At 39.9% G+C, this 24,830-nt stretch overlaps 1 long non-coding RNA gene across 1 annotated transcript; it reads left to right on the top strand.

Moving 5' to 3' along the window:
* Positions 1-1,365: 1,365 nt before the first annotated feature.
* LOC109550444 (uncharacterized) lies at positions 1,366-19,501 on the top strand. Its single transcript, XR_002176971.3, has 3 exons — positions 1,366-1,450; positions 19,285-19,384; positions 19,491-19,501. It is a non-coding gene; the product is annotated as an uncharacterized lncRNA (long non-coding RNA).
* The last annotated feature ends 5,329 nt before the right edge of the window (positions 19,502-24,830 follow it).

Below are 24,830 nucleotides of genomic sequence, written 5' to 3'. Positions count from 1 at the left end.
CAGGCCCCAGCTAGGATTGTCCTTAGCAAAGGGGCAGTGAGGGCCGTGCCCCTCGGCTGGTCACTAATGAGCCAACCTGAAGTCAGTTCCTCCTATAAGTGGCAATCTCTCCTTCCCCGCCAGGAGCGAAGATTGCTGCTGTGTCCTGCCCGCCTTCCACCACACACGGTAGGGTGTCGCCCCAGGACCTTGCTTCAGACGTGTTAGCTCCCCCATCCATTCAACCATTGATGTCTCTGTCGCTGATGCTGGGGTCTTTCTTCGGTCTTTTATTTATTTATTTATTCATTTTTTAATTTTATTCATTTTTTTTTGGCTGCGTTGGGTCTTCGTTGCTGCGCATAGGCTTTCTCTAGGCGAGCGGGGGCTACTCTTCGTTGCGGTGCCTGGGCTTCTCATTGCGGTGGCTTCTCTTGTTGTGGAGCACAGGCTCTAGGCACGTGGGCTTCAGTAGTTGTGGCACTTGGGCTCAGTTCTTGTGGCTCAGGGGCTCTAGAGTGCAGGCTCAGTAGTTGTGGCAAATGGGCTTAGTTGCTCCACGACATGTGGGATCTTCCCAAACCAGGGCTCAAACCCACATCCCCTGAATTGGCAGGCAGATTCTTAACCACTGCGCCACCAGAGAAGTCCTCTTTCTTTGGTCTTAAAGCTGGGCAAGTGCAGTTCTTGTAGGCCTGTGGGGTGCAGTCCAACAAAGAACCTGATGAATGTATAAAATTGCTAACCCTAAATCAAGCAAAACAAGAATTAATTTCCTGGGACTGAATGAACTGATAAGGATGATTATAATTTTTCTGGCCTTTTGGGTTGAAACATCACTGGTTCTTTAATGTTTCATTTTTCAGATTTAAGGAATCCTTTTTCTCTTTTCTTTTAAGCTATCTATACCTTACAGAAATATATTAAAGTATACTTTTGTGAATAAAGATGAAATATTTACTTTTTCTCCCTACCTGATCCCTCTAGAATTTGGAAGCTTTTATTGAATATTCTTGTTTTCATGGTAATATAATTATTTGCATATGTTCAATAAGAATCTGTTGTCCTGGGAATTCCCTGGCTGTCCAGTGGTTAGGACTCTGTGCTTCCACTGCAGGGGGCACAGATTTGATCCCTGGTTGGGGAACTAAGATCCCACATGCCAAGGGGCAAAAAAAAAAAAAAAAAAAAGAATCTGTTGTCCTTGTTAACAGGACACAGTTTGAAATATTGGTTATATTACCAAGGCTTTGACTAGAATGGCGTATTTGAGAACTAAGGTTCACTGTATAGAGCCAATGCTTATAAAGCCCTCTTGGAATACCCATCTGATACCTGCCTTACAGGCTTCCTGGTCTTACAGGTAAGGAACATTGCTTCCTGGAAGGCCCAGGAGCCTTAAAATATATTGGGAACCCTGAGAAAGGAGGAATTCACCCAAATCTACAGGTGCTGCAGTTGAAGACTGATGGTAAGTTCTGGCTTGGCTTCCTATCCTCAAAGAGGCTTTGAAAAATCGAATCTGAGTTCCCTGATTTAAAATTCCAGCAAAGCAGACTTAAAAGAGCCTCAGTGGTCAGTTACTTATTCTTGATACACTTATGTAAATAATCAGGCCAAGTTCAATGAGACTCGATTTTTTTTGCAAATTAGTCTTACTTTGATTACCTTTGATAGAAATTGCAGTGATGAGAGAGGGAGAAGTTCTGTTTCAGTGAAAAAATACAGCACATCCTTGTGGGTTGTTTTGTACATTTTGTCAGTAATTAACATTTCTAGTTTTTCTCTCACCTTTCTGACTTGGCACCACTGAGAACTAAAACCTGACTTGCCCTGTTCTCATTAGGGCTATCTAAAAGGGCTCTACAAACTAATGCCAGGTGCTTCCGTGCTTTGCTCTGAAGAATAACCATGACTGTGACACTGATATACATGCCATCACCAAAGACATTCAAACTGAAAATCAGGAAATTGGAAGTTAGATTGTCACAGCCATCCTCTCTCCACCATCTAAATATGCTTTGAGTCCAACATCTAGAAACCTTTTTGACTGACTTTTCCTCTGGTCCTCAAAACTGGGTTTATCATTTGCTCCACCCATGAACCTTTGGGTTTTTGTTTGTTTTGTTTTGTTTTGTTTTAACAGAAATGCCTTTTCCTGGGGTGGGGGAAGAATTTTTAAAGGGCAGAATGAAGGGTACCAAAATGTGCCTCTTTGGCATATGAATTCTTTTGAGCTAAAGGCAATTGAGAATCAGCAGTTGCAGGAAAAGCTCTTTACCTCCCCCTAACTGCCTAAAAATAGAGTAAAATTTCCCCTTTTGTGCAGGAAATTTACATTTAAAAAGGCAATTTCTACTTATGTCTCTTACCAGAGAAAGAGCTACACCAGAGACAACTCTTATCACCCAAGAGACTTATCTGCATAGCGAGACAACCCTTATTTACCTATGGTTCCTCCCTCCCCTTTCCTTAACACACCTTCTCCACCCAGAGGCCCAGACTCTTGTCTTTTGTTTAGCTGAAGATGGGTATATAAGCCTCAATCTGGCTGTCTCCTTGAGTTTTCTTTTCCTTGTAAATCTCTATGTCTGTGTATATAACCATATCTGTTTGGTTGGGTTTTTTTTCTTCTCTCTTTCTAAACTGTTTCTTATTAGTTTAATTGGAGAGCCCAGCCAGTGAACATAGGAAGGTAGAGGGAGAAAAAAGTGTTTTCCCCTCATAGCCAAAGACCCTGGAGATGAGTGAGGCCAGGGTATCTGAAGTAGTTCACAGGAAGTGGCTGACATATACAGATAGTAAGTAATAAACATGGGATTCAAGCTCTGGCAGCCTGGCCTCAAAATCCATCCATTTCATTGAGCTTGAAGTAATCTTATTAAACTCTTTGGTAACTTCTTTTTTGTCAGTCTCTCCAGTAAGCCTCTTGAGGAAAGGGCAGTGTCTATCTTACCCACCATTATATCCTCAACATGGAACACAGTGCCTGACCCAAGGAGATGCTCGGTAAATATTGTAGAATGAATGAATAAAGGGTCCCTACATGAGAAATGGATTTTAAGGGGCTATTGTCCATGTCATTATTCAAAGTAAAAACACTATTTGAGTTTCTAAATGGACAAATGAGAAGTACTGATAAGTGAAGGTAATAGACAAGAAGGAAATGAGATGGATGATGTAGCTTGCTCAAATTGCTTTCCAGCTCTAGGAGTCCTTGTACTATGGAGAACATCATTAAGGAAGCAGGAAGGAAGCAAAATCAGGAATTCCTTAGGAAGTTCAAGAAAGGAAATGTAGAGAATCTGGTACATTGTATGACATAGAAGAAGTTATGTAAAGATTTTTGAAGCTGTGAACCTATAAATGGGTTACAAAAATCCAGGAATCCTACACAATTTTACACAAAAACACATTTCTCTATATTCAAGCGCAAATTTCTAGGCAATGGTTTCTCTCATATTTGGAAATGAATCCGTAACCTCCACGTGGTTAGGAAACACTAATTGATTACAACAACTATAGATAATCTAGACACACTTCCTGTTTTTCAAATGAAGAAATCAAGGCCCCCAAATGTTATGGGACCTGATGAAGTTCAAACAATCAGTTAGGTGACAAAAAGGAGTGGGACTCGGGTCTCTCAATTCCCTACCCTGTATTCTTTGCTGTGCCTCAATGCCTCCCTGAAATTAAGTCAAATACTGTGCAAAGAAAAAAGAAAAGTTTAATTTCTTGGAAAAAGGAAGAGGAAATCCATAAAGACTGATCACAAAGGTAAAAGCAATAGAACTATAAGGCTGGAGGAGTCCCGAGGTGCACCTAATATTTCCCTGATTTCAGGAGAAACACCTCTAAATATTCTGGAATGTTTGTTTTTCAAGATGGTTAAGGAGGGCTTCCCTGGTGGCGCAGTGGTTGGGTGTCCGCCTGCCGATGCAGGGGACGCGGGTTCGTGCCCTGGTCCGGGAGGGTCCCACATGCCGCGGAGCGGCTGGGCCCGTGAGCCATGGCCGCTGAGCCTGCGCGTCCGGAGCCTGTGCTCCGCAGCGGGAGAGGCCGCAGCGGTGAGGGGCCCGCATACTGCAAAAAAAAGAAAAAAAAAGATGATTAAGGACTATGAAAGAAAGTACCAAAATAATCATTCGGCCATTCAACTGAAAAACAAAAAGAACTGGATTATCTTTATTCAAAACATAAGGATGAATATGTATCAAAGTCGTCCACAAAAAAAATTTTTAAGAATAATAAAGGCACAAACTGACAATCTGTCAAAGTCGAGTGCTCAGTGTATGATGCAAAGTAAAAGAGCAACATGATGTGTTTTCTCATAAATACTAAGATAACGAAGCATTATGACATTTGATCATTTCACAGTGTGGTCTCAAGGATAAATCAAGTAAATGAAATCCATGCTCTCCAGTCCTTATGTTAGGCAATTAATCAACTTTTGTTCAAAGAACATCTGACTGTTAGGAGACCTGAGTTCAGATTTTGCATTTGCTACTGATTCTTGGACTTGGACCAATCACCTTCTATGGTTCTCAATTTTTTTGAACTTCAGAGTGGAAAAAAGAAGTTGATGTTGGGCAGTGTTTTTCAAACTTTTTTGACGGTTTTTTATTTTTAAAATTTAATCTTTTTTGATTACCACCCATAGTAAGACATATTTTATACTATCTATATGAATAAACATGTATGCCTATAAGTGAAACTAAAGTTTCATAAAACAATATTGACCCTTAGTATATTCAAGGCACTCTGATATTTTCTATTCTGTTAGATTAGGTCCTGTTTCTTTTTTTGGTTTTTGGTTTTGTTTTTTTTTTTTTTTTTTGCTGTACGCGGGCCTCTCACTATTGTGGCCTCTCCCATTGCAGAGCACAGACTCCGGACGCGCAGGCTCAGCGGCCATGGCTCACGGGCCCAGCCGCTCCGCGGCATGTGGGATCCTCCCGCACCGGGGCACGAACCTGTGTCCCCTGCGTTGGCAGGCGGACTCTCAACCACTGCGCCACCAGGGAAGCCCATTGTTTCTTTTTTTTTTAAATGCATGTTATGACCCATTAAATTGATTTCATGACCTACACATGGGTCACAACCTACAATTTAAAAAACATTATGAAAAACATTAAAGTCACCAGAAGCTTTCATATTCTACTAATAAACTCTCTACAAGAACCACAAGTCAATAGTAAAATCAATTTCCTTGAATTTCTGTTTCCCCGCCCCACCACCACATTGAAGGTGATGATGGATAGTGATAAAGAATTATAGGTAACAAAGGGAAAGCAGGAGATCTGAGCATGCATGAAAGGAAATTCAACCAGTAAGTAATTTAGCGTCGACCACAGAGAAAAAGAAGACATTTACAACTAAATTGGAAAGTTTTCACTGATATTTTTTAAAGATGTCCCATGAACTGTTTAAGTTTTAAGAGCTTCTTAAGAGAATGTTTGAGAGAAGGAGGAGGCTGAAGGGGTAGGAAGAAGGAGAGGAAAGAAGAAAAGGAAGGAAAGAAGAAAAAGGGGTAAATGTTCTGGTGTTGGTTGATAGTCCCAACCCCTCTGACCTTCACAGACGCTAGGCCCAGCTCTTGAGAGAAACACTCTCTATACATGTGAAAGAGGATCTTCTGAGCCCTCTCAGTGGCCCCCACTGCTAGAGCACTCCTTTTATTTATTTATTTATATTTTTTAACATCTTTATTGGAGTATAATTGCTTTACAGTGTTGTGTTAGTTTCTGCTTTGTAACAAAGTGAATCAGCTGTACGTATACATATATCCCCGTATCTCCTCCCTCTTGCGTCTCCCTCCCACCCTCCGTCTCCCACCCCTCTAGGTGGTCACAAAGCACCGAGCTGATCTCCCTGTGCTATGCGGTAGAGCACTCCTTCTAAATTACAATTCTGATCATTGTATGTCTGTCTAAAATCCTTCAGGGGCTCAGCTTCTCCAGGCTAACATGTACCCTTCAGCATGGCACACAAGCCATTCATAATCTGACCACATCTTCCCCCCCTTTCCCAATACCATCCACACCCCCAAGGCACACACACCATCACCAGTTACATCAAGTTCTTGGAGTTCCCCAGTGTCCCTTCTCATGCCTCTAAATTTTTTTTCAGGTCTTTTCTCTTTCTAAAATAGTCTTCCCTCTGCTCACCTCTCCTCGTCCTTCAAGTCTCAGCTCACGTATCCTCTCTCTGTCATTGCCCACCTGGTCTGTTCTCTAACACTGTGCTTACCCCAATCACAGGTGCCAACACCATGTATTGCAATACGTGTTTATCTTCCCTCCTAGACCATGATGTCCTTGAGAGCAGGGGTCATGTCCCTCCTATTCATGGGGCAATAGTGCCCAGCACATAGTACAAATTCCATAAATATTTGTTAACTTAATGAGTATGAATATTGAAGGACTTTTGTATATTCCACCTTTTCCAGATGCTGAGAATAACTGAAAGTTCTGAAATTCAGTGATGATACTTGCCGTTCAAGGGTAATCAGATTAAGTAGATAATCCTCCAGTCCCCGCAAAAAAACTTTAGCTAAATCTTCACATAACAAGTAAAGTATGAGTGTTCTCTGGTTAAAAAAGATGATAATGATTACGCAGAATGGGAACACAAGCCCTTGGTGGCCAATCAAGAGAATGGTATCCTCCTAAAATGGCCCCTCCAAAAAAGTTTGGAATTAAAAAAGTGGAAAGAACTCAAAACCATAGTGGAGAGTTACCAGATTTTAGAAAATTTAGCATTCCAACAATATCTCCTTTATTAGTGGAAAATAGAGATAAATTTGGCTACTGGCAAAAATCATATGTGTGAAAGAAAGCAAAACACCTCTAAAACTCTTAGCTATATTCCTACTCCGATGTTAAAAGACTAGGGTTTTACTAAGACGATAAATCCTTGGTGTGAGAAATAAGTAACATGGGATCAGGATAATTCATTTTTAAATATGGTAAATAAAACGAGAGGGTCAATTAGATCTAACAAGGGAAAACAAGAGGAGCAAAGATAATGAATGTTAGCCCAAGGAGGGAATAAAATAAAATATCTGATATTAGAAAATGAACAGAGGTGAGCCCAATGAAACCCCAAAATAAGGAGAAAAAGACAGATCATGATTCTAGAGCTGCCAGGCAGACCCTTCTGGAATTAAAGTCATTTTAGATTTGGTGTTTTTACAGGAAACACAAGTGGACAGCTAGGAAGTAAAAAACATGCTTCCATTAAATTGTTGATAAAAAGCAGGTGAGGGAATATAAAGGCCTAGGGGCATGGTTTAAATCTCCTTGCCTCTATGACACACAGGATATCTCAATTAGATGATTTCTTTTCATTTCCTAAAGAAAAAAGGAACTGAATAAAGTAAATGCATTTATTGTTCATCAGAAAAAATAAAGAAGTCTGATGCCAAAAGTACTTCTCAGTGATTCAAATTCTGATCCTTGGGGAACTCTTTGGGAAAAAAGTCTATGAACACATGAAAAGATATAACCAGTAAAATTACATGAATTCTTGAGGATAATCCAAGATACTGATATGATTACATTTTCATTTTTGTTGGGATTTCATCCTAAAAATTACTGATGGTTGTCTATTAATAGTAAAACTGTAATTTTTAGAATTTTTTGAACTATTTACAGTATCAAAATCTTCGACAATGAAAATGTACTATTATTGTTAAGAAGAAAAATCCCCTGCCTTCCAAAAATTCTGAGAAGATTAACATCTAAAAATTTGGTTTATTTGATCTGTTGTGGTAGAAATATGAAAATTTTGATCCCATCAACTCAAATCATTACTAAGATGATCTCTAGGAGACTATTCAGAAGAGCATCTAATCTAGACCCTTAGAAGTAGAACTTGGAGGACACAGTTGTTGTAGTAGCAGTGGCTTTTATAACCCTCCCTTCTCGGCAGAGGTGAACTTTTATTGTTGCTACTTGACAATGAGTAATCAAGTATGGTTAGGAGATTTTTAATTGATTTAGTTATTGACTATGTTATTACCAATTTCCTTGACTGAAAGAACAGAAACAACTCAGCTCAGATTTTTTTTTAAGTGGGTTTATTTTTAAGGACAGAGAGAATTCATGTAAACACCACTCATTCCAGCTCTTGGGAGCTGAGGATGAGAACTGGTAAACTGTCAGCCTGGGAGTCATGCTCTGTAAATCCTGGAGCCCCACGGCTGCTATTCTTTGCTTTTTTTCTGAATATCTGCCCCCATTCTTATCTTTGCAGACCAGATCCCTTCACTTACTCAATATTTCTGTTTTTCTGTGATATTCGCCTGCACATGGCTTTTTGTAGGTCATAAAACTAACCCCAAGCATGATGCTACATAACAGATAGGCTCCCCTCAGCTAACACAGACTCTCAGAGAGCCAATTCCACATTGGTTCCGGAGAAGCTGCTGATTGTCTCAGTTTGGGTGAGGTGTACATACAGCCCTGTTCCAATCTGCCATGGAAGAAGAGGAACCAGGACACATTGCATCAACATGGCCACCTAGGCGCCACCTCTTCCACAGAGGCTTTTCTGGGGGGTCATTTCCAAAGAAAGGGACTTTGTGCTAAAATGTATCCAAAAGATATTTATTGTGTTTTACTAAGCAACTTTGGATGAATCATTATATTTAGTAATGAGATGAAAAATGTTACTGTTTAGATCTTCCTTGACTCTTCCAACCTGGTCACCAAGTAGCCCATTATTACTTGCTGTGGCCGCCAAAAGCCTCAATCCCAGGCTTTTCCTCACAAGTAATAACCCAACTCCAAAAGCATCTGCAGTCTTACTCCCCATCCACCGTCTCATTCCAATTTCAGCCTGCTCTTTCTTGGCTGAAACACAACTAATTCATACGAAAGTACTTATGACTAATAAAATAACTTCAGAGCAAGCCATTCATCTTCTCAGTGACTTCATTTACTTATCTCTAAAGTGACAGAGCTTGGATTAATTGACTCAAGTAGTTTTCTACTACAACTTTCTAACTTCCAAAGGTAAAAGTTGATCACCCCTCCAAGGCTACTTGCATTTTTAAAGAGCATTCTAAATAATAGTTGACATCCATTTAGCGCTTTTTATATGCCAGACACTCTTCTAAGAGCTTTACGTATAATAATTTCTTTAATCCTTACAACAACCCAGGCAAAAGAGTGTGTTAATTAGGAGTATATTAATGGCAGTAACAAACAAAAGCAGAAAATACATACCTTAAACAAAATTGAAGCTGATTTCTCTCTCACAGCCCAAGCCGGTATGGGTGTTCCTGATGGTGGTGGCTTTCTCCCATTTGATTCAGGAAACCAGTCTCCCCCACCCCTGCCACCCACCTTTTGACTTTGCCTTCTCCTAGATCCCACTGTCATCTGCTTTCAGCTATGGAAGGGAAAAGGGTACGGACAAGGTACCCACATCTTAAAGAGTCTGGCCCAGAGTGACATATCTCACTCCCACTTATACTTTATTGGTGAGAACTAGTCTCAAGGCAACAGCAGGATGCAAAGAAGATTAGGAAATGTTGTCTCAAATAGGACAGTCACTTCTCAAAAATATTATTTTTCATCACTCCTAATCTACACATTTTTTTTCACACTTGAACATCTCTTTGATAGGAGTGCAGCGTTCAATCAAGAGCAAGTATTCAGTGTAAATTCTTATTCAGTTGGAAGCATTTTTTATATCTTAGCGGTACATAAAATTGGGTATTTGATGACCAGTGAAATCTTAGGTTAGATGAGATTCAGTCTAGAATATGGAAGAGGGAGCGCATATTTTGGTCCTTCCTTGGTCTGCCGTTCTTTCCGCCAAGTATTCATGCACACCCATCTTTTCTTACTCCAAGAACAAGTACAGTCCAGTCCAGTCCGAGTAAACCAGTCGAAGTCCAGCATCTTTGGGTGGCATGAAATCTTCCCATCTAAAGCTCTTCTCACATGGTAATAAACAAACCTATAGAGAAGTTATCTGTACTTCTCATTATATGATGGTAAAACAGAGACAAGATAATCATAATAAAAACTTCTATTAAAGCAATTATACTCCAAAAAAATGTTAAAAAAAAAAAAGAAAAGAGAGAAGAATCAGGAATGTACAGCAGTCATGGGTTCCTGGCAGTAATGGATTCTGCTTTGGAAGTTATCGTAGACATAGTTTTAAAAATGCTTGGCCAATGCATAACATGGGTCTCCATCTTTCCAGTACTGAACATCTGTTTCTTTGCTGTCTGCTGCCCACATGTTCAGCCAGATATACTTACTTTAGGTTTTTGTTATAGCACCTCCTTTAAAGTGCCAATTCCTATGTTAATTAGGGTAATGTTAGGGGCAATAAATAATAGACCCCAGAATATGTGGCATAAACATAATAGAGGTTTATTTCTCATTCATTTGACCACCTACAGTAAGTGTTCCCAGTTGGTGGGTCCCTTTCCTCCATGCTGTAATTCAAGGATCCAGTCTCCTTCAATCTTGTGGTTCAGTCTTCTCCTAAGGCCTCATCTTCAAATGAATTCATCTGGTGGAAGGAGATGATAAAGCGCACCTACTTCTTAAATCATGACCTGAAAATGCCACACATAACTTCTGCTCACATTCCACCAGTTAACATGAGAAGGAAGACCATGCCAGGTGCAGGAGGAAAGGGGAAATATAGTCTTTGTCTGGGTAGCTGCTTCCAGTGACAACTCAAATTCTCTGAAGGGCAAGCACAAATTTTGATAAACAGCTAGTTTTTTTCTGATACAAGAAGATGAAGATTCAATCTTGAATAATAGAAGTTTGTTAGCAGGGGAGAGATTTAAATGCTAATATTAAGGAGTTCCTCACAGGGTGCCTCAGATCATAACATATCACTAACCACCAACTCTGTCTTCTAAGTCTGTGCCTGTGTCTTATTTTGAAATATTAGATGAATTATCTATGGGCACACACAGACTGAAAATGAAGAGATGGAAAAAGATATTCCATGCGAAAGGAAACCAAAAGAAAACTGGAGTAGTGATACTTATATCAGACAAAATACACTTTAAAACAAAGACTGTAATAAGAGACAAGTGCATTACATAATGATAAAGGGATTAATCCAACAAGAAGATATAACGTTTGTAAATATTTATGCTCCCAGCATGGGAGCACCTAAATATATAAAGCAAATATTAACAGACCTAAAGGGAGAAACAGTAACACAATAATAGTAGGGGACGTTAATACCCTACTTGACATCAATGGACAGATCATCCAGGAAGAAAATCAACAAGGAAATATTGGCCTTAAAGAACACATTAGACCAGATGGACTTAACAGATATTTACAGAACATTCCACCCAAAAGCAACATAATACACATTCTTCTCAAGTGTACATGAAACATTTTCCAAGATAGACCATATGTTAGGCCATGTAACAAGTCTTAATAAATTTAAGAGGATCAAGACCACATCAAGCATCTTTTCCAAACAACAGTTGTATGAAACTAGAAATCAGTTACACAATAAAAACTGGAAAATTCACAAATATGTGAAGATTAAACAACATGCTGTTGAGCAACCAATGAGTCAGAGAAAAAAATCAAAAGAAAAATCAAAATATACCTTGAGACATATGAAAATTGAAATGTAACACACCAAAATGTATGGACTGCAGCAAAGGCAGTTCTAAGAGGAAAGTATAGCGAAAAAATACCTACCTCAAGAAACAAAAAAGTCTCAAATAAATAGCTGTACACCTCAAGGAACTAGAAAAAGAACAAATGAAACCCGAAGTTAATAAAGGAAGGAAATAACAAAGATTAGAGCTGAAATAAAGAAAGTAGAGACTAAAAAGACAACAGAAAAGATCAGTGAAACTAAGAACTGGTTCTTTGTAAAGATAAACAAAATTAACAAAACTTTATCTAGGCCCACCAAGAAGGAAAGAGAGAGAGGATTCAAATACAGTCAGAAATGAAAGAGGTTACTGCAACTAATACCACAGAAATACAAAGGATGATAAGAGACTACTATCAACAGTTATATGCCAACAAATTAGACAACCTAGAAGAAATGGATAAATTCCTGGTAGCATAAAACCTACCAAGACTGAATCATGATGAAATAGAAAATCTGAACAGACTGATTATTAGTAAGGAGATTGAATCAGTAACCAAAAACCTTCCAAGAAACAAAAGTCCAGGACCAGATGGCTTCACTGTAAATTCTACCAAACACTTGAAGAAGAATTAATATCATAATTCTTCCCCGAAATAAAAGAGGATGGAACTCTTCAAAACTCATTTGATGAGGTCAGCATTACCCTGGTACCAAAATCAGACAAGGATGCCACCAAAAAAAAAAAAAAAAAATTACAGTCCAAAATCCCCAATGAACATAAATGCAAAAATCCTCAACAAAATATTAGCACACCAAATTCTGAATTCAACAGTACATTAAAAGGATCATACACTATAATCACGTGGGATTTATTCCAGGGATGAAAGGATGGTTCAGCATCCAAAAATCAGTCAGTGTGATACACCACATTAACAAAAAGAAGAATAAAAATCGTATGATCATCTCAATACATGCAGAAAAATTTGCAGAATTTGACAAAATTCAACAACCGCTTATAAAACCTCTCAGCAAAGTAGGTATAGAGGGAACATACCTCAGCATAATAAGGCCATATATAACAGACCCACAGCTAACATCATACTCAATGGTGAAAAGCTGAAAAGCTTTTCCCCTAAGATCAGGAACAAGAAAAGGATGCCCACTCACCCCTTTTATTCAGCATAGTATTGGAATTCCTAGCCACAGCAATTAGGCAATCAAAAGAAATAAAAGGCATCTAACTGGAAAGGGAGAAATAAAACTCATTATTTACAGATGACATATTGTATATAGAAAACCCTAAAGACTCCATTAAAAGACTGTTAGAAATAATAAACAAATTCAGTAAAGTTGCAGGATACAAAAATCAATACATAAAAATCTGTTGCATTTCTATACACTAATAACAAACTATCAGGAGGAGAAATTAAGAAAAAAATCCCATTTACAATTGCATCAAAAAGAATAAAATACTTAGGAATAAAGCTACCAAGGAGGTGAAAGACCTTATATTGAAAACTACAAGACATTAATAAAAGACTTTGACGGAGACAAAAATTAATGAAATCTGTGTTCATGGATTGGAAGAATTAATATTCTTAAAATGTCCATACTACCCAAAGCAATATACAGACTCAGTGCAATCCCTATGAAAATTCCAATGGTATTTTTCACATAAATAGATTAAATAATCCTAAAATTTGTATGGAACCACAAAAGACCCCAAATACCAAAACAATCTTGAGAAAGAAGAACAAAGCTGGAGGCATCACATGCCCTGATTTCAAACTATATTACAAAGCTGTAGTAATTCAAACAGTATGGTAATGGTGTAAAAACAGACACATAGATCAATGCACCAGAATAGAGAGCCCATAAATAAACCCACACATATATGGTTAATTAATTTGAAATGAAGGAACTAAGAATATACAATGGGGAAAGGACAGTCTTTTCAATAGATAGTATTGGGAAAACTGGACAGTCATATGCAAAATAATGAAACTGGACTACTATCTTAAACTATACACAAAAATTAGCTCAAAAAGGATTAAAGGCTTGAATGTAAGACCTGAAACCATAAAACTCCTAGAAGAAAACATAGGTTGTAATCTCCTTAGCATAGGTTTTGTGGTAATTTTTTGAATCTGACAACAAAAGCAAAGGCAATAAAAACAAAAATGAATAAGTTGGGCTACATCAAACTAAAAATCTTCTGCACAGCAAAGGAAACCATCAACAAAGTGAAAAGGCAGCCTGCTGAGTGGGAGAAAATATTTGCAAATCATATATTTAATAAGGGATTACTATCCAAAATATATATAGAATTCATACAATTCAATAGCTAAAAAATAAACAATTTGATTAAAAAATGGGCAGAGTAGACATTTTTCCAAAGAAGACATAGAAACAGCCAATAGGTACATGAAAAGATGCTCAACATCATTAATCTTCAGGGAAATGCAAATCAAAACCACAGTGAGATATCACCTCACACCTGTTAGAATGGCTGCTATCAGAAAGACAAGAAATAACAAGTGTTGGTGAGGATCTGGACAAAAGGAACCCCTTGTGCAGTGTTGGTGGGAATGTAAATTGGTGCAGCCACTATGGAAAACAGTATGGAGGTTCCTCAAAAAATTAAAAATAGAACTGCCATATGATCCTTCTGGGTATTTATTTGAAGAAAACAAAAACACTGACTCAAAAAGATATATGCACCCCCATGTTCTTTGCAGCATTATTTGTAATAGCCAAGATATGGAAATAACCTAAGGGTCCACTGATGGATAAAGAAGTTGTGGTATATGTACAATGGAATATTTTTCAGCCATAAAAAATGGAATTTTGCTATTTGCAACAATATGGATGAACCTCAAGGGCATTATGCTAAGTGAAATAAGTCAGATAGAGAAGACAAATACCATTTGATATCTCTTACATGTGGAATATAAAAACAGAAGCAGGGACTTCCGTGGCGTTCCAGTGGTTAAGACTCTGTGCTTCCACTGCAAGGGGCATGAGTTCAATCCGTGGTCGGGGAACTAAGATCCCTGCATGCCGTGTGGCACGGCCAAAAAATAAATAAAATAAATAAAAACAAAGAAACCACACTAAACACATAGATCCAGATCAGTGGTTGCCAGAGGCTTGGGAGAAATGAATGAACTGTTTGGGGGTTTTTTTGTTTTTGTTTTTTGTGGTATGCGGGCCTCTCACTGTTGTGGCCTCTCCCATTGCGGAGCACAGGCTCTGGACGCGCAGGCTCAGCGGCCATGGCTCACGGGCCCAGCCGCTCCGGGGCATGTGGGATCTTCCCGGACCGGGGCACGAACCCGTGTTCCCTGCATCGGCAGGCGGACTCTCAACCACTGCGCCACCAGGGAAGCCCTGTTTGTTTCTTTAGTGTAGCTTAAATAATTGAATTTTAAAATTTAAAATTTTAAAAAGCTAGGCTTTGTGAGAGGAGAGAATTGATGGAAGATTTTTTTTCACCCGGAATGAGATAGATAGATAGATAGATAGATAGATAGATAGATAGATAGACAGAAGATAATATAATTAAGGAGTTCATCAGAGGGTTCCTCAGATCATAACATATCACTATCCACAACCTTGTTTTCTAAGTCTGTGCCTGTGTGTTATTTTGAAATATTAGATGAAACATCTATGATGAAAATCAAATCAAGAGCAAGAATAGATGGTAAAAAATTTTTAAGTAGCTAGCAATGGTAATAATAACCATATAGTAGTAGTCTGCTTTTTTTTTTAAATTGGTTCTATAGGCCAGGCACTGTGTTGAGTACTTTTCAAGCATATTTTAACTCAGCAGGTGTTTAACCTCCCTAACCTTCTGCACACAACATGGTAAACACCTGCTGAGTTACATAACACCTAGACATGCCTCATTCCAAGGCCTAATTCTTACCCATACACCAATTATTTTTCCATCTTATAATTCACAAAGCCTTAAGATTTCTTGAAGAAATGCCTGAGAAATACTGAATTAGAAGTTACTGATGATAGTTGGTAACAATATAATCATAAATATAAATGAATTACCTGAATCTACATGCCAGTCCTTGGCTAAAAGGTTATCAAATGATTCAAAACATACTTTTTAAACCATATTACATATGGTTTATATAATCAAAAATTTAAAAATTAAAGATACTTATAGAGAACTTGCAGTTTGAGAAATATTTCCCTATTGTATGCGTGGATTCCTAACTTAAGCTGTAATACTTTTTGCTACTGTTTCACAGGAACTCTTAACTTGCTAAGAAGGGTTTTCCTCCTTGTTAATGTCATTGGCCCTTGAGCCTTATTTTCTTTCTAATCTTATGGGTCATTTAAAGCATCATAGTTAGTTCCACTGAAACACCAAAAAGTGAAGATTCTCAAGGGCCGGCTACAGGGAAGATATAATGGGTCCTACTCTTGGATGACCAAGGGTGACAAGAGAAGTAACGCCAGCCAGCCAGGATTTCACTAGAAAAACGTGCCAGTTTTTGGATGTAAGACGGAGAAGAACTCTGACAGACGAGTCCCAGTCCAGGGAAGGCTGGCCTGCAGGGACCCACCAAAGGCTCTCCTTGCAGGCAATCTCTAAAGAAGATGTGAAATAGGATAAGGCAGGATCTCGTGAATATTCTTCAGCTTTGCCATCTTGAGGCAATGTCTCCATTTTTTACTGTTAGCTGCCATTCATTTCCTGGGCTTCTGAACCTCAAGTCTTTGATTGTTCAGCTTCCTCCTAGTTAGACTGATCTGTAGTAGTACATTACATAGGATATACGTAAGTGCTGAAATCTTGCCTCCAGACAAAGTGACAGAGGCACGAGCTCTGCTTCACAGAGGCTGCCTACCCCAGGACCAACCTGCGCACCATAGTCGGGCATCGTAGGAGAGCACGTGCACTCAGCTGATTCTGAGCCTAAGCATCTGGGAGCAAAACATGTGGTTACGTTACGCTAGAGGCAGGGGAAGACGTTGTATCTTCCTCTTACAGCAAACTCCAGAGTGTTCACTTTGGAGACTAACAGTCTTATAACCAAACACAAACGGCAAGGAAACAGTTTAGGGATCTCCCAGGGAGCTCTAGTTTGTTTTAAAATGTATTACTGAAGAGTCATGAAATGTTAGACTTGCAAGGAACTTAAAGATCCCATCTCATCTGAAGGTCACAGACTGACAGCCTAGGGCCAAATCTGGCCCACAAAGGGAATGTGTTTTATCTGGCTCATAATTAGAATTAGTTGTCAACATTTAAAATAAGGAGAGTTCACATTATTTCTTTAAAAATCTAGATTTGAAAAATCGGAAGATCTGGCAACCCTGGCTAGCCAGCATTTCTCCACGGCTGTGACTAGAGCTCGCGGCCATTATGCCCTTGGGACACTGTACATACTCCCCAGCTTCCGGCAGCCTTGCTTCAATTCATCCACACATCCTGCCTGGACTCTGCTGGCAGTTTTGCATTTGCAGCCCTTGTTAGACCAACCTGTTCGTTTTTTTGCAGCTGAGGAAGTGAGGCCAGAGAAGCCAAGTGACTCATCCATCCACACCACTTTTTCTAATATAACACATATGTTGGTGATGTTTCCGTGCAGTCCTTTCTCCATCCCCGTGGTTTTTCCCAAAGAGATTTGGCAAGAAAGCACACAGTCTGAGGAAGGGACAAAGATGATGTCAGCCAGAGGATAAGTTAGAAACTCACTAACTGAAACTCAAGAGACGTCGAAAGGGAATGATGGGAGGGAGTGAAGGAACAGAGACATTCTATGTGGAATAAAAACAAACGAGAGAAGTATACCTGAAGAGATAAGGTAACGTGGGGAGAAAGACCAAAGGAGGCAACGAATTGATCTGCTCCTCTAGAGACGTTCACATTCCCGGAAAGCAGCAGCTGACAGAATAGAGGAGGCTGCCCAAAGCAGAGACTCCAAAATCCAAATGATCAGAAAAAATAATTCGAATGTATAAGAGATTTCTTCTTCGGATTTATCTATCTGAAAAAAAAATGTGTGAAGAAAAACAGAGGTGGCTTCTCAGGGTTTCCTGAGAAATTATTAACAGGAGATCAAAACAATTATCTGAAAGAATAAAGCTTTGCAAGAAAAAAAAAGAAGTTGATGTTTAAGGGTTCAGCAAAAGTTTTTCTTGAAAGAAAAATGAACCAAGATTTAAAAAGAAACAATAGAATACGTGTGTAATTAGCATGCGAATTTGGTGCTGGTCCCGGCTCTGCCACTAATGGGCTGGGTCACTTTGGGCCAAACCCTGCAGTTGTCTAAGGCTCAATTTCCCCTGCTGTGAAGTGAGGGCCTTGGGCTGATTCTCAAAGCAGCAGCAGGGGGGAAATTCTTAGGGCTCATCCCAGACTTACTGAGGCTCTGCCGTCTGTGTTGTAACAAGCCCTCTGGCTGAGAAACCTGTAAAGTTTGAGAACCACTGAGAAAGCCACCAGCCAGATGATCTCTACGTTCCTTATGGCTATAAACTAATTCCAAGCAAAAGAGGAAAAAGAGCTGGGTTACCCTAGTAGCTGGCATGAAATGTCTTTTAAAAAGATATTCAACAGGACAGGACATGATTATTTGTTTCGAATGATGCAAGTATTTGGTTAACCATTCAGTTTTATGAGATGTGAGAACATCATGCACAGGCAAGGAGCTTTCCAACAATGAAATGAAGTGAGTTGAAGCAAAGTTAGAGACCGCAGGTGGCAAGACGAGGACAGACACATATGCATCAGCAGTATTCTCCCTATGAGGGTACACACATGTGCACACACAGACTTAGTGTTCAGACGAGGGAAGAAGGGTTCCTTCCTTTCAGTGTTGAAGTTCTACATTAAAAAAAAATTAATGAACTACCTTATAATGAGCTCCTTTATATTAATGGTGCTTGTGTTTACAAAAATAAAATCTTCAAGGCTCATTGGAAGTTTTAGAGGTGTCATAGGGCTCAAAGGTTTTAAGTTATAAAACAAAAAGCAAAGCAAAACAAAAGAAAACACACAAGCAAAGAAGCAAAATAAACAAGAAAAACCAACCCCATAATCAACTTCTCTTTGTCCAGCATCGTTGAAGATGAACAAGCCTGCAGAGCTGAGAGAGTTCAGCTCGCTCCCCATAGCATCCTCTTTAGGTCTTCCCTCTTTGCCTCCAGGAATCTGCTCTTTAATTTCTTTTCCTTGTCAGTCAGTTATGTTGGTTCATTCACTGACTCTTAACACTGAAGTATGAATAAACTTCCTGATGTGCTATGTCAACCAGGCATTTTCATTGCGTTTTTCATAATGAATTCTAGAATAAAAGGTTCTGTCATCTGTGAAAGAAGCTACAGGTGTCATCTAATAGGTAGGGACATTTTTGAATGGAGCAGAAAAGCCTCCAAGGTCAGGAAGGAGATCTCTGAAAGTTGATCTGATTTAGTGATCACCTTAGTGTAATTGGGAGCAGTGTTAGCAGGGAAGGTGGAGTAGCAGGGGAGGTGGAGTAGCAGGGGAAGTGGGGTATCAGAGGAGGTGGAGTAGCAGGGGAGGTGGAGTAGCAGGGGAGGTGGAGTAGCAGGGGAAGTGGAGTAGCAGGGGAGGTGGAGTAGCAGGGGAGGTGGAGTGGGGGAACAGTCCAGGAGCCTGTGGTAAAATGAATAGAGACTATACTGGCCTCTTTGCTAAAGAATGTTCTCCCACAGGAAGGAAAATCTGCAGGTTGGCTAGGCAAGACCGTCTGTATCAGTAATTACAAAATCTGTATGGAGTCTCTTCCAGGACTGAAGACTTCCTTCCCCACAGGTGAGACCTTTTCCATCCTGCCTGCTTCTCTGCCCCATCTTTTTGTGCATGAGTAGAGATTAGCTCCTCTCCCATCCCCCTAATCATAATCCATTTTCTGTCCCAGGAGCCAGGGCCACTGTGTTGATTGTGTAGGTTGTACCCTACACAGAAGGGCTCACTTGTGTGGCACCATGCAGAGGGAGTGGATGGAGGCTGAAGTCTAGTCCATGCTTCCCTCACCAAACCCTGTGTTACAGGAGGCGGTGCCTTTTTGTAACTCACACAAAGGTACCCTGTGAGCTAGCCACAACCATGCCAGTAACCCCTGCATCACCATCACCACCATCCCTCTCTAGAACTCTTTTCATCTTATAAAATTGAAACTCTTTGCCTGTTTAACAGTAAGTCCCCATCCCCCCTCCCCCAGCCTCTGGCAACCACTGTTCTACTCTCTGTCTCTCTGATTTTTACTCCTCTAAGTACCTCACGTAAGCGGAATCTTTTTGTGATGGGCTTATTTCACTGAGCATAATGTCCTCAAGTTTCATCCATGTTGTAGACTGTGTCAAAATTTCTTCCTCCTTTAAGGCTGAATAATATTCCACTGTATGTATAGACCACATTTTGTTTGTTTGTTTTTGCCCATGCTGCACATCATGTAGGATCTTAGTTCCCCCACCAGGAGTGGAACCCATGCCCTCTGCAGTAGAAGCGAGGAGTCTTACCCACTGAACCACCAGGGAAGTCCCTAAACCACATTTTTTGGGGGGGCTGTGTTGGGTCTTTGGTGCACGGGCTTCCTCTAGTTGCAGTGAGCGGGGGCTACTCTTCATTGCGGTGTGTGGGTTTCTCATTGCAGTAGCTACTTCTGTTGCGGAGTCTAGGTGCATAGGCTTCAGTAGTTGCAGCACACAGGCTCAGTAGTTGTGGCTCACGGGCTCTAGAGCGCAGCCTCAGTAGTTGTGGCACACAGGCTTAGTTGCACCACGGCATGCAGGATCTTCCCGTACCAGGGATTGAACCCGTGTCCCCTGCATTGGCAGGTGGATTCTTAACCACTGTGCCCCCAGGGAAGCCCCCCTTCCATGAAACTTTAAGTATACTGTACTATATCTGTTTTTGCTAACAGAATTTTAAATCTTTTTTTAAAAATTTAAATCTGCTAAGTGTTTTTTGCTTCTCTCTAGTTGTGGCATGCTAGCTCCAGAGTGTGCAAGCTCAGTAGTCACCACACGCAGGCTCTCTAGTTGTGGCGCATGGGCTCTAGAGCGTGCAGGCTTAGTTGCCCTGTGGCATGTGGGATCTTAGTTCCTTGACCAGGGATCGAACCCATGTCCCCTGCATTGGAAGGCGGATTCTTAACCACTGGACCACCAGGGAGGTCCCATAAATTTGCTAAGTATTTCTGACAACACAGCAATAATGTACCACAAGAGAGAAGAGTCATCCTTGGGACTTCCCTGGCGGTCCAGTGGTTAAGACTCTGCATTCCCATTGCAGGGGGTGTGGGTTCGACCCCTGGTTGAGGAACTGAGATCCCACATGCCGCGTGGCACGGCCAAAAAGCAAACAAACAAACAAAAATACGAAATGCATTGTTGCCAAAGAGCCTTGGAAAACAGTAATTGTACCTAAAATGGCCAGAATTTATCCTTAGAACTATTTAGAATGCCACTAACAAAACAATAAGTTAATTACTTTGTAACCTATTTAAAGAAATATGAATCAAGAATCTCTTATTTGTAATTCCAGAAAACCATGAAAAACAAATTTTTTCATAACTAATTTGGTGGAAGAATCTGATGTGAACTGCTGGAGGCTACTTGATTATCTGGATTTATCCTATTTATTCTGGATATTCACATGTTTGGCAGCTGAATCCTTTAAATGTTTGATTCGGAGGTCTACTACATTACCTTTCTAAATCCAAAAGGTCTGAATTCAGAAACACATCTGGCCAGAGAATTTTGGCTTAGGGGCTATGAGCCTGTCATATGTGACAGGAGATTGGTGGTGAGCGTCTGTGTATTTGCAAGAAGGATGTGATTCCACTTGCAGGAGTGTGGTGTCCCAGACATTCTGAAGGATCCATCAGTACAAATGAAAACAATTATATCCTGAATAAAACCTACTTTTAATGCCAAGCTGGGCTACCAAGCAGTAATGGAAATCTCCAGCACTGCCCCCCCATATACACACACAAATACAAAATAAATAGAAAGAGACCAAATACATTCCAAACCAAGGGAAAAAAAAAAACTGAAAAAGGAAAAAAGAAACACAATCGTTGCAAAGATTTTACAGTGACATATTAGCCACAATAGGCTACTTTATGCTATGATGATAAATCAACTTCACTATCTCACTGACAAAACACAAATGAAACTGGCTTCTCTCTCCTACTTCCCAGCAACGCAGGTTGGTAGGAGACCCTGCTCTGCAGCTACTGAAGGGCTTGATGGATGAAGGCTTTGCCATCTGGCATGCTGTAAGTTGTTGCAACAGCATAAAAGAACACATGGAAAACTCTGACCGTTTCCAACTTTGACAAAGGGTGATACGTCACTTTCATTCCTATTGCTCAGGATTACTCTCACGTTGCCTCCCCTAAGCTTATAGGGCATATAGGGCAGTGTTCATATAGGGCAGTGCAAGGAATGTTTGCCAATCATGACCATAAAAGGAGAAAAAAGAAACAGAGAAATAAATGGGACAAATAGGAATGTAAAATAACATGGTATAAACAAGTCCAGAGAAATCTATAAATTACAATACACAAATGGAGTATCCTCACAAGTGAAAAAGCAGGTCATGTCAGAAGAGATTTCTTAAATCTACTTATATGATGTTCAGAAGAGAGCCATCAAAAATGTTAGAACAAATAAAGCTTAAAAATAAAAAGGCAAAAAGGGATAAAGAGGCAAATATCAAACAAAAGAAAGCTGATACGGCTATATTTGTATTAGAAATAATAGACGTTAAGATTAAAAAAATAAATATAAAGGAGGACACTCATAATAGTTTTTTAAAAGCCCAGTTCACCAGGAAGACATAAAAATTCTAAACTTATGTGCACCTAGTAAAATAGCATCAAATTACATACAGTAGAAATTGATAAGGTGAAGAGAGAATATGGCCCACAAAGCTTAAAGTATTTACTATCTGGCTTTTTATAGAAAAAGTTGTTGCCACTGTACATGGACATAAAGCATCTCAACACATTTCAAAGTATCAGTATCAAGCGACAACCATCTTTGAACTGAAATGCAATGAAGTTGTCAATAAAAGTAAATTAAGACAAGTTTAAAAATTCCATGCTTTCGGAAATTTGAAAGGAAACCTCACTTTTAAATAATGCATGTGTGAAAGGAGAAATAATAATGGGAATCTTAGAATACTATGTAATAAATGATAATGAAACTGTTATATATTAGAACTTGATAGATGATCAAGGATGAACAATTAGGACCTCACTAAAGGCACTAATTGCAGTGCATTAAAACAGGCCAAATATGTGTAAATCTATGAGTTTAAACACTTGGGGAAAAAGCTAGTAGGTCACCTTGGGAAGATGATAGAGAACCATTCGTTATTTTGAGAACAGGTAAATAAAGAGAAAAAAATTAAATTAAGCATTTATCACGTCTCTCCTACGTGGACTATACCCGTAAGCAGTCAATAATCAGCTGGAAACACTGACACAGGTGGACACGTTGAAGCTTGCAGGGAAACCCAAGAGGCCAATCATAGCCAGCTGCCCAAATGAACCTCTGAAAGGGAGCTTGTGGAGAAATCTGTGGGAAGCTGTTGCCTCTGTGGGCAAATCACGGAATTTAAGAGCAAGGACCAGCTGGAATCCAGTGGTGACCTCTGTATCCAACCACCGCCATATCTGACTGCAGCAAACTTTTGAAAGCCACTTCTTCAGTTCTGCCTTCCAGATTTCACGCAGGCTTTCCTAGAGCCGACTGTAACTCAGAACCATAAGGAAAAGGGGATTCTGGAAAAGAGCAGCACAGTTTAGAGTCGTCCGCCGTTTCCCAACTTGGCAGCCATACATCTTCTTTCAACCACTTCTAAATACAGATAATAGCAAAATCATGTTTCCACTTAAGATGTAACTACCCCTCATACAACTGAAAAGGCACTGATCGTCTACCCAAAACAATCCACACATGAGATCTGTTTTTCAGTGACGTCCATTTGTCCTACAGCTGGACCTCACTCATCTTTTAATATCCTGTAACTTAAAACATTCATGTTTTATGTTAGATGGTAGAGAAATGGGAGAGGAAAAAAAGAAAAAATGGTGTGTGTGTGTGTGTGTGTGTGTGTGTGTGTGTGTGTGTGTGTGTTGCAGACAGAGGCAACAGCTGCCCACCTCACCTCACACACACATTCATACCAAGGAGAAAATACACTCAAAACTACTACCACCCTCATTTCTGCAATTGGTCAGCTGATCATGGTTGGTGTTTATTAAACTCCTTTTCCCATTATCCAGTTAGTATTCTCTGCTCTCAGGAAGCACCTCAGCTTTCCTGGTGGGTTACCCAAACCTTCACTCCCAAAGGATCTGTAGCATTTGCATTCCTGCTATATTGGGGGTGTTGTAGTTTTCTGTCAACTTTTTTTCATAGTACATAGGAATATGAAGAGGTGTCCCCAGAGGATCTGTTGAATTCCAGAGTTACTCCACCCTGCTCCCATTGTGTAGTAGCAACCCAATTTCCCCTTGAGGATTTGGGATCAGTCACACTAGCTAATATATTAAGCTGCCTTTTTGTTTTGGCTGGTTGGTTCAGTGGCACGAGAAGCTCAAAATGTCAAGGTTACAGTTTCAGCTTCCACTTTGGTAGAAACACTGCTGTGTCCCCAGTGAAAACACTCTTCCTTTGGGAATTAAGATCTCTAAACCAACAGAGCACACAGTTCAGAGGACAGGAAGTATCATTTTTACTAGTGGACCATTGGAGTTCAGAACAAGAGGGGCCAATCCCATTTCCACCTCCTGATTCTTGGAAGTGAGAGAAGAAGCACCATATGGTGGTTGCCTGCTCAGTGCATTTATTGCATCCTGGAAGAAGTTACTCCAGCCTTGCAAAGTGTTGCCACCCATCTGGTACCACAATTGAGTCTTCAAAGGGCTATCCCACTACCCTATCAAGCCAACTGCTTCAAAATGATGGGGAACATGATAAGCCCAGTGAATTCCATAAGCACGAGCCCATTGCTGTCTTTTACTTGGTATAAAATCAATTTCCTGTTCACAAGTGACACTGTATGGAATACTCTGAGGATGAATAGGGCATTTTGTAAGTCCACAAACGGTGGTTTTTTCAGAAGCACTGCAGACAAAAAAGGTAAATCCATAACCAGCTCTGACTGCTGGAGGGATTTTTCGTAACCGCCGTCCTTTAGAGCCACGCCTAAGTGGGGCAGTACTGCCACAGTTGTCCACTTG

The sequence above is a fragment of the Tursiops truncatus genome, chromosome 11 (assembly GCF_011762595.2).
Source record: "Tursiops truncatus isolate mTurTru1 chromosome 11, mTurTru1.mat.Y, whole genome shotgun sequence".
Classification (NCBI taxonomy): Eukaryota; Metazoa; Chordata; class Mammalia; order Artiodactyla; family Delphinidae; genus Tursiops; species Tursiops truncatus.
Note: the sequence above shows the minus strand (reverse complement) of the source record. Positions and strands in the feature narration are given on the sequence as shown.